This window comes from Capsicum annuum, chromosome 2 (genome assembly GCF_002878395.1).
Source record: "Capsicum annuum cultivar UCD-10X-F1 chromosome 2, UCD10Xv1.1, whole genome shotgun sequence".
NCBI classification, from domain to species: Eukaryota; Viridiplantae; Streptophyta; class Magnoliopsida; order Solanales; family Solanaceae; genus Capsicum; species Capsicum annuum.
In genome coordinates, this window is record NC_061112.1 from 91,424,577 (window position 1) to 91,434,447 (window position 9,871).

Sequence of the window (9,871 nt, forward strand, 5' to 3'; positions counted from 1 at the left end):
AGTTATACCTACTCTGACCCAAAAAAGCATCTCGCACACCCAAAAAAGGCAAAGGTAAGTCGAGTGATCGTGAGAACCTGGTGTTTATTGTTGGTTCAAGCTTCAAAAAAAAAAATTTGATCAAAGCGTTGAATGGTACAAGACTCTCAAAGAAGCACAAGCAATCATTGCTTTTGGTTTGGTTTGTACATAATATTCTTTGGGAGAGAGACGCTAACAACAACATAAGCCTCGATTTAATAAATCTCTCTGAGGATCTTAAGACATTTAAATGCTATTCTTGGGGTTATGAAAGCTTTAAAATGACTGTCCAATAGTTGTTAACTCCGTTAATGCCAAAGACAGTCAACTTATATGGCTTTCCATGGGCCTTCATGGTAAATATTTCTTTTATCATGGTATGATTCATCATTTTTTTATTCAATAATGCTTTTGATTTATTGGCGTTATGTTATAGGCTTGGGCATTTGAAGCTATTCCTTATTTGAGCAAACAGTGAACTACCAGGAGGAAGTTTCCTATCCAAAAATCCTGAGATGGTTGTTGGCCAAAACTGATAAAAATGCAAAATTTCTTGATCTTTTCAACACCCTGAAGGAAGTAGTAGGTCCAATTCTAATCAAGTTTTTATTTTAATTAATGATTATTTTAAATGATTTCATCATCGTTCTAATATATGTACTAATTATTTTAGATTGTCTATCCGTGGCTTGTTCCGATCGACCGAGAGTTGAAGATAACATTTTTTCTTACTTTATAGTTTGTGCAAACTTTATCAGACCTTAAGGTCGTTGATGGAATGAAAATGGAATTATTTAGAGCAAAAACCATCAGAAGAAATATAATTTTAAAGGGTGGGCTTGTTGTTGTTGATGATGGTAGTGGTAGAGGTGCTACTGTTGGGGCTAATGATGCTCCTCTTATAGTTTTTGAAATAAAAAACCATTATGATTATGATCATACCAGTTGTATATATTTTTCTCCAGATTTTACCACATCTAGAGAATGTTCTACGTGCAAATGTCAAGACTGCAAGGCGAAACACGATGGAGTGATTAATGCTATTAATGCACTAACTGCTTTTGTAAAAGAAATGGCATCTAAGAGAGTTGTCATTACATCAAAAAGGATTTCATATCCATACACTCCGCTAGAGATCAAAGCGGATAAGAAGAGAAGGAAAGATACTTCCAAGGCATCATCAAGCATAAAAAAGTAAAATTACAATGCCTCTGTCTTTGTCTTGTACCATTGTTCAGCTTGTAAGGGCCATAGGAGAGAAGCATGAGCCAAAAAAGGTGATTGAACATCATTTGTTCCAACAAACAAATAGGCACATATCTGTTTTAACAACTGATACGTATGCTAAAAATTATCAAACAGATATATACATCTATTGCAATCGTTGTCTAACCTGTTGCATCAGATGCGTTATCTGTTGCAACAGATAAGTCTTATGTTGTAACAGATTGGTCATCTTTTAGAAATTATCGTACTACTCTGATTTACCTGTTTGAATTCATCCCAACAGATGATTCATCTGTTGCAACATAAGTCTCATCTGTTGCAGCAGATGGACAATCTATTGTATACCTGTAATTAGCATTGATAATTTTTGGCTTTCCAGGTGGATGTCACAGTAGAAGCCACTGCTGAAGAGCATAATATCACAGTTGATAATTCATCAACTGCTTCTAAAGAAGAAGAAAAAGTGGAGCCTATCAGTTTGGGAGAACGAAAGAATTAGCCATTTGAAGGGTTCAGCATCTCGGATGAGACTCCAAAAAAACTAACACAGTTGATCAATGACTATTCAGAATGGATTGCGGATGGGCTGTTAAAGTATCATGCCGGCAGGTACATAAATTAATTTTTAAAGATATTATTTTATACGATTCTTATTGTAAGAACGTGACATTAACACATATAAATCATCATGTAGAAAACAAAATGATGAATGGTACAAAGTGAACGAATTGAGTCTTGGTTTTGATAATTTTCGACTTTGTTGTTGTACATCCCGAAATGAAGAATTGGTTCTATTTGATGTCACATCCCCAAACTTCCTGGAATGATGAGGTTTAAATGCCATACAATAATTAATTAATACTTTATTTAATTGTATGTGTATTAATGTTTTCATCACGTAATTCAAAGTGTTTGATAATATACACAACACATCGATGTCATTTTTTACTACCTCTGAAAGAAGGCCAAGTTGCAAACATAAGAACAATATAGATACACGACAGGCAATTGTCTGTATAAAGTTTACATCAATAATGCCTATGATAGGTATTATCAACAAAAGTCGAAAGTTTCCCAAAATGAGGAATGCTTAATCAACATCATCAAAGGTTTTAGCATTCCGGCTGGCTTACCTTGACATTTGGTCGACGAAGCGTACATCCCAATTAATTGTGGTGGTGAATTTCATTGGGTGTTGGTTATCATCGTTCTAAAAGAGAGGCACATCCGAGTTTATGACTCGATATCGTGAAGGAGATGTTCTGGGCCATCGTCTGACATACAAAAGTTGGCCAAAATATTGCTTACTTACCTTGATATGAGTGGCTTTTTGTACCAAAAGGTTTGTACTGATTGGTCGACAATTGAAGAATATCGGGATAAAATGGGTAATCCATTTGATGTACAATATGTTGAAGGAATTGCTCAACAAACCATTGGTATCCTGTAAGTAAGTTTAAGTCTCATGATTTAGTTTCATTTCAGAAATTTCACATCTCTTGCATGAACGACAAGATATGGATTATCTATTTTTTAAAAACACAGGGATTGCGGTCTTTTTGTTGATGTGTACACCGAGTATTTGAGCGATGGATTACAAGTACCAAATGGTGGACTTGATATCGGATTACTCCACAAAATATATGCTACTCTTTTATGAAAATACAGAAAAGCAAAAGATCAAAAGCCATACCCAAGTGACATTAAAGATCCACAATGACAAAAGTCGAATTTCGCCGTACCGGATGAAGAACAACTTGTCCATATTGAGTAGATATTTGTAGCTTGAGTCTGTCAAAGTAATAACCTATCCTCCTTCGTTTAACTTATTGATTTATTTGTAGAGTAGATCATTTGTGCCCATAATAATTTTTTTACAATTCATTTATTTATTGAGTTATTTCATGTAATTTTCGAAGGCTTCAACTTATTTTATGCTGTCTATGAATATAATTTAATCCTGAGTATTGAACATGTTAATTGAAATGGAATACTAGATTCAAATATCACAACAGATAATACATTTGCTGCAATAGAGGACGTATCTTATCAAATAGATTTAGACATATGTTGCAACATGAGATGCAACACGTAGGTCATCTGCTGGAAATTATATAATAGGTCTTTCTACTTTCTTGATTTTTTTACAATACATTACCTATCAGTTGCAACAGATAGATTATATGTTGCAACAGATTAGATATCTATTACGACAGACAGATTGGGAAACATCTATTAATACAACAGATGACCAACCTATTCCAAAAAATAATCAATTTATCATAACAGGTTCTACATCTTTTACAATAGATATACTATCTGTTGCATTATAAAAATTCAACTTGGCCAGTATAAAAATTATTGCCACTACATTAAAGTGAAGTGGCTTGAAATAAAAAATTATTATCGTGTTCGTATCCGGCTTTGTACATGTTCTTCTTTATACACGAGCTCCATCCATTTAGTTAGTACCCCATAAGCCCAGGCCCATTGCATCTTTTCTATGATGGGGTCGCACATGCCGGTCATTTTTGTGCCGGTCAGCAAACACTCAATGTATGCAAGCAAGTACGGCCCGCAAGCTGCACCAATTTTATTTTTGGGAGCTTGATGTTCTTATTTTGACCTTCAAAATCCCATGATTCCTTCGTTAAGACTTCAGCCAACAAATGATTCATCATCTTACTGTGCGTCAACAACTTAGGCAACAACTTCAAGAGTAGCTGCATGTGGGCTTAAAACGTGTCATCATTGAAGACAGGTAAGTTGCAATCATAAAGCTTAATCTTTCCCTCATAGAGTAGTATCTCAACAATGAGAAAATGTTTGACTTCCAGGTTCATGACTGCAAGAATTCTCTTTTCCTTGGTCCAGCTCTTGCCGTGTGGATATGAACTTTTTTCTCTAACATATTTAATCGCTTCTTCATCCCACTGGAATGTAGAAACTAACTTATCAAATCCCGGGCCACCGAAATCAGCTAGCTTACGGAGATCAACGTACCTATCCTTGAAATTATTGTAAAAGTTGAGGTCCATTATCCTATCGGCAGCATCATAAGCATCCGGGTATGTTAATTGTCTGCCCCTCATAAGGCAGAGAATTTCATCAACATACTGTGATATAAGAATACTATTTTTAAATAGGTTAGTAATTGTAAAGAATAAAAATACAGTGGAAAGAATCTGATGCAGAGGGTTCTCTGAATCAGTTCATAGATTACCCAGCCAACGCAACTTATGCAATAGATGTGTATTATGTTGCAACAGAATACCAAGCTGTTGCAACAGATTACATATCTGCTGCATAGATTCTTCTTCATGGAGTAGATTGGAAGGCTAGGTTAGCAAAAGTAAACTTACATTGTCCTCATACCACACACACATATTTGTCATATTCGTGAAGTTTGGTGGCAAATGAATGCATGGTGTAATCTTTTGGAACATTCGTCCTGCCATTTATGATTTCTTGAAGTTTCTTTTTCTTCTCCTTGTCAAGTGCCGTGAATATGTCCACCTTTTTCAGTGGCCCCTGAACTTCAACAACTCTTGGAGTGGGAGGAGTTGCAATTTTTGCTATTTTTAAAATGGAGAGAATTTGTCTAATTTTTCTTATCTTCTTTCTAACCGCCACTGTAGGAGTGCATGGTTCCTTCACCTCGTTGGATGGTATGACACCCCTCCTGGATTTCAACTCCTCGGCAGCTTCAAAAATAGCCTCTAGTTTTTCAAGAAGTGTATCCTCTCTGTCCTTGCATATTGTGTATTTATAATAAGAACATGATGGTGAGAAAGGGTGAAAGGGACCACTATAAGTGTGAAAGGGACTATATAGGGGTAAGACGGACCTGTTCAAGGGGTGTTTTCAAAAGTATTTATTTTTCGTTGAGCACCAACATGCTTATAATCATGACTGACAGTAGCAGCAACAGCAAGATGGCTGCCACCATCACAAACAACTCCACCAGCAGCCCCCTAGAAGAAGCACTCGAATCTATTTCAGTTTGAGGTTGGTTGTAAAGAGCTTCAACATTAGGATGGCCTTGCCTAACTGCTCTTCTTATGGATGTTTCTCCAACTAATTCCTTCTTTATTAACTCCAATGTTAGATCTTCTTTTGTATCAACAAGACCCAGAGTAAGAAAAGAAGCCATCCCCAGCTTATCAATGGTAGGCACGATCCAAGGATGCACAACCCATTAAAAATAAGACAGGAGGAATTTAAATCATATCATAGTAATTTGCAGTTAGTTGGGTTACATGGATGTTAAAACAACTAACTTATGCAATAGACGATCTAGCTTTCTTAACAATTGATCTGTATGTCACAACAGATTGACAATATGTTGCATTAGATTACACATCTATTGCATAATCTGCATCAAATGGGTAATCTGTTGAGTTGGGTTTAGAGAACTAGAGTAACAAATGGTTAATCTATACCGAAATATGGATTGTATGTCATAACAGACTACCCATCTGTTGTACCAGCTGCAGTTGATGGGTAATCTGTTACAACAGACGACCCATCTATTGCAACAGATGGAACATCTATTTCAATATCTTTCTTTGAAGCAAATTATTTTAGTTGAAAGAAGACGTACTAATCATCCGGAGGATTAAAGAGATTAGCCTCCTTAATATATTTTTTGCTGCTCTTTGTTGCAGCCAATCACCTAAGGATCCTTGGATGAGAAAACTTATTCGAATAATCCTTGAACTGCTTTCGGAGGGGAGGAATGGCTTCACATGACCAAGCCTAAAAAATGTAAATAGGAAGCAAGCAAAAAAAGTCATAACTATATTCAATATAAATTAATGAGTGAGTAAAAATATGATCAATTTTACCATGAAAGCCCAGGGAAATCCATATAATATGATCGTCTTTGGGGATATCTTTATCAATAAATATTTGACAGTCAAGTAGTAGCTGTCATATCCCTAGGTATAATCATTGAATTTCCCAAAATCATCAGCAAGTGCCAACAAATCATGTTCTATGACTTTCCTGATGTCTCTTACCAATAAAACGGAATGGACAAACCAAACTAAGCATAATTTCTCCCTGTAGTGATTTGGTATGTTTTTATTCTCGAGATCTGCCATCAAATCCTCCCCTTTGTAGCTAGATCCAATAATGCCCAACAACCTATCTTTTTTTACCTTGCATTTGTTGGACCCTTTGTGGGGTGTTTCCTTGATGAGAGGCTCTTCTAGATGATCGCATCTTAAGCCCATCACTATGGCAAACTCTTTCAATCCAAAACAAATCGGCATGCCACAGTAGTTGATCCAGACTTCATCCATATTTTTTCCACCCTCCTTCGAATCTTTATCATCCCCCGCATACTTGATCCTGTGCTTAAGAAGGCCATATACCATGCTCATTGGGAAATGGAGAGTGCGGTCCTCAAATTGCTTAAGAAAGTATGCAAAGCAGCTCTTCTTAAAAAGTCCATCTATGTTTTCATTCTTCATAATACTCCTAAGTTTTTCAAAAGGTTTCCCCAACTAACATTTAAGTACAAAATCACCAAATATTGCGTTAGGGATATTCATCGGCATCGCAACTCAAAACTTGTCAATACTAATAGTTTTGATAGAATCATATTGGGGTTACGATATTATTTCACGCCCCGTTGGTGAGAAGGAGTTATCATTTTCCTCAACTTCATTTTGCCCTGACTAAGATTGTTCTGGAAGTTACTCCGAATCTATCTATACTCTATCCTTTTTTGTTAGGTGATCAAAAGTTGATCCACTTTCAGTTTTTTTTCTTTTGGGAGACATCTTTTAACTACAAATAATAGAAAAAAAAATATATTGCATTTGATGTCTGCATAATTTTTTTAAAAAAGTTAAGACAAATTTTAATAAATTATTCTACGCCACATTACAAAAATAATACTCCAACAGATAACCCATCAGTTGGAACACATGGGGAATCTGTTTGAAGACCTATTTAATATCTCCCAATAGATCTTCCACTAGTTGCAATAGATGGACCACCACCACCACAACCAATGCCACTACCAATGCCACCAAGACCACCACTAATTCCACCAATACCAATACCAAGACCACCGACACCACCACTAAAAACACAAATACCGACACCACCACCAACAGCAACTAATAACACCAAAAACACCATCCAATAATACCACAATAGTCGACAAAATACTGAGATAAAAACTAGGGGTTTCTCGGGTGCTTTCTACTTTTTTAGCATCAAAACAAAAAATTTCTAATCCATTCTCAAAGATAATACAACTAGAAGTCTTCTTTGTCATCATTAACTAAAAATTTCTAATTTTTAGAATAAAAAACAAATGTAGAACTCTTATCGAGCTCTGTTACCTACGAATATAATGAAAATGATGGATACAAGTGAGAATGAAGTCGAAAATAACAATTATATGGTCAGAAATAGGAAGAAAATTGATCTGTTTTGAAGGGTAAAGCAATATGTTGGGTAGTTGTTGTATGTATTATTGAGAGAGAGAGAGGAGCAAGAACTTGAGATTTGAAATGAGAAAAAAATTTTCCCGCAAATGGATGATTTGTATGGGTTGATTTGTAATTTTGAAAAAGAATGACAAGTTTTGAAATTGTTAATTTGGTCCGAATTGATCTTAATTAATTTTTAAAATTTCAAAAGATATAGTTTTTAAAATATTAAGTTAATGAGAACTTATTTCACCTCAAAGTGATTGATCGACGACTCGGTTCGGGATGAATGGAATACCAACACCATGCAAATACAACGACTTAATTAAAGTTGTTGTTCACCCTGTAAGCTTATTCATTCATACCTAGTTCCATCTAAATCATTTTAGGTACTATTAATCTTAATATTAAGTTAATGAGAACATATTTCAACTCAGTGATCAATCGACAACTTGGGTCGGGATGAACGGAATACCAACACCATTCAAATACAACGACTCAATTAAAGTTATTGTTGACCCTGTGAGCTCATTCATTTATTTCTAGTTCCATATAAATCAATTTAGGTACTATCAATTAAGTTAATGAGAACTCATTTCAACTCAGAGCGATCGATAGACGACTCGGGTTGGGATGAACGGAATACCAACACCATGCAAATGCAACGACTCAATTGAAGTTGTTGTTGACCCTGTTAGCTCATTAATTTATCCCTAGTTCCACCTAAATCAATTTAGGTACTATTAATATTAAAATTAAGTTAATGAGAAATCATTTCAACTCAGAGTGATCGATCGACAACTCGGGTCGGTATGAACGGAATACCAATATCATGCAAATGCAATGACTCAATTGAAGTTGTTGTTGACCCTGTGAGCTCATTAATTCATCCCTAGTTCCACCTAAATCAATTTATCTACTATTAATCTTAACATGAAGTTAATGAGAACTCATTTCAACTCAGAGTGATTGATTGATGACTCGGGTCGGGATGAATGCAGTACCAACCCATGCAAATGTAATGACTCAATTGAAGTTATTATTGACCCTGTGAGCTCATTCATTCATTCCTAGTTCTACATAAATCAATTTAAATCCTATTAATCTTAAAATTAAGTTAATAAGAACTCATTTCAACTCAGAGTGATCGATCGACGATGGGATGAATGGAATACCAACACTATGCAAATGCAATGACTCAATTAAAGTTGTTGTTGACCCTGTGATCTCATTCATTCATCCCTAGTTCTACCAAAATAAATTTAGGTACTATTAATATTAATATTAAGTTAATGACAACTCATTTTAACTCAGAGTGATCGACTGACGACTCGGGTTGGGATGAACGCAATACGAACACCATGTAAATACAATGACTCAATTGAAGTTGTTGTTGACCCTGTGATCTCATTCATTCATCTATAGTTCCACCTAAATCAATTTAGGTACTATTAATCTTAACATTAAGTTAATGAAAACTCATTTCTACTCATAGTGATCGATCAACGACTCGGGTAGGGATGAACGCAATACCAATACCATGCAAATGCAATGACTCAATTGAAGTTGTTGTTGACCTTGTGAGCTCATTAATTTATCCTTATTTCCACCTAAATAAATTTAGGTACTATTAATATTAATATTAAGTTAATGATAACTCATTTCAACTCAGAGTAATCGATCGATGACTCGGGTCGGGATGAACGGAATACCAACACCATACAAATGCAATGACTCAATTAAAGTTGTTGTTGACCTTGTGAGATCATTCATTCATCCCTAGTTTTACCTAAATCAATTTAGGTACTATTAATCTTAACATTAAGTTAATGAGAACTCATTTCAACTTAGAGTAATCGATCGATGACTCAGGTAGGGATGAACGCAATACCAAAACCATGCAAATGCAACGACTCAATTAAAGTTGTTGTTGACCCTGTGAGCTCATTCATTCATCCCTAGTTCCACCTAAATCAATTTAGGTACTATTAATCTTAACATTAAGTTAATGAGAACTCATTTCAACTCAGAGTGATCGAACAACGACTCGGGTCGGGATGAACGCAACACCAATACCATACAAACACAATGACTCAATTAAAGTTGTTGTTGACCCTGTGAACTTATTCATTCATCCCTAGTTCCACCTAAATCAATTGTAATGAAATCTATTA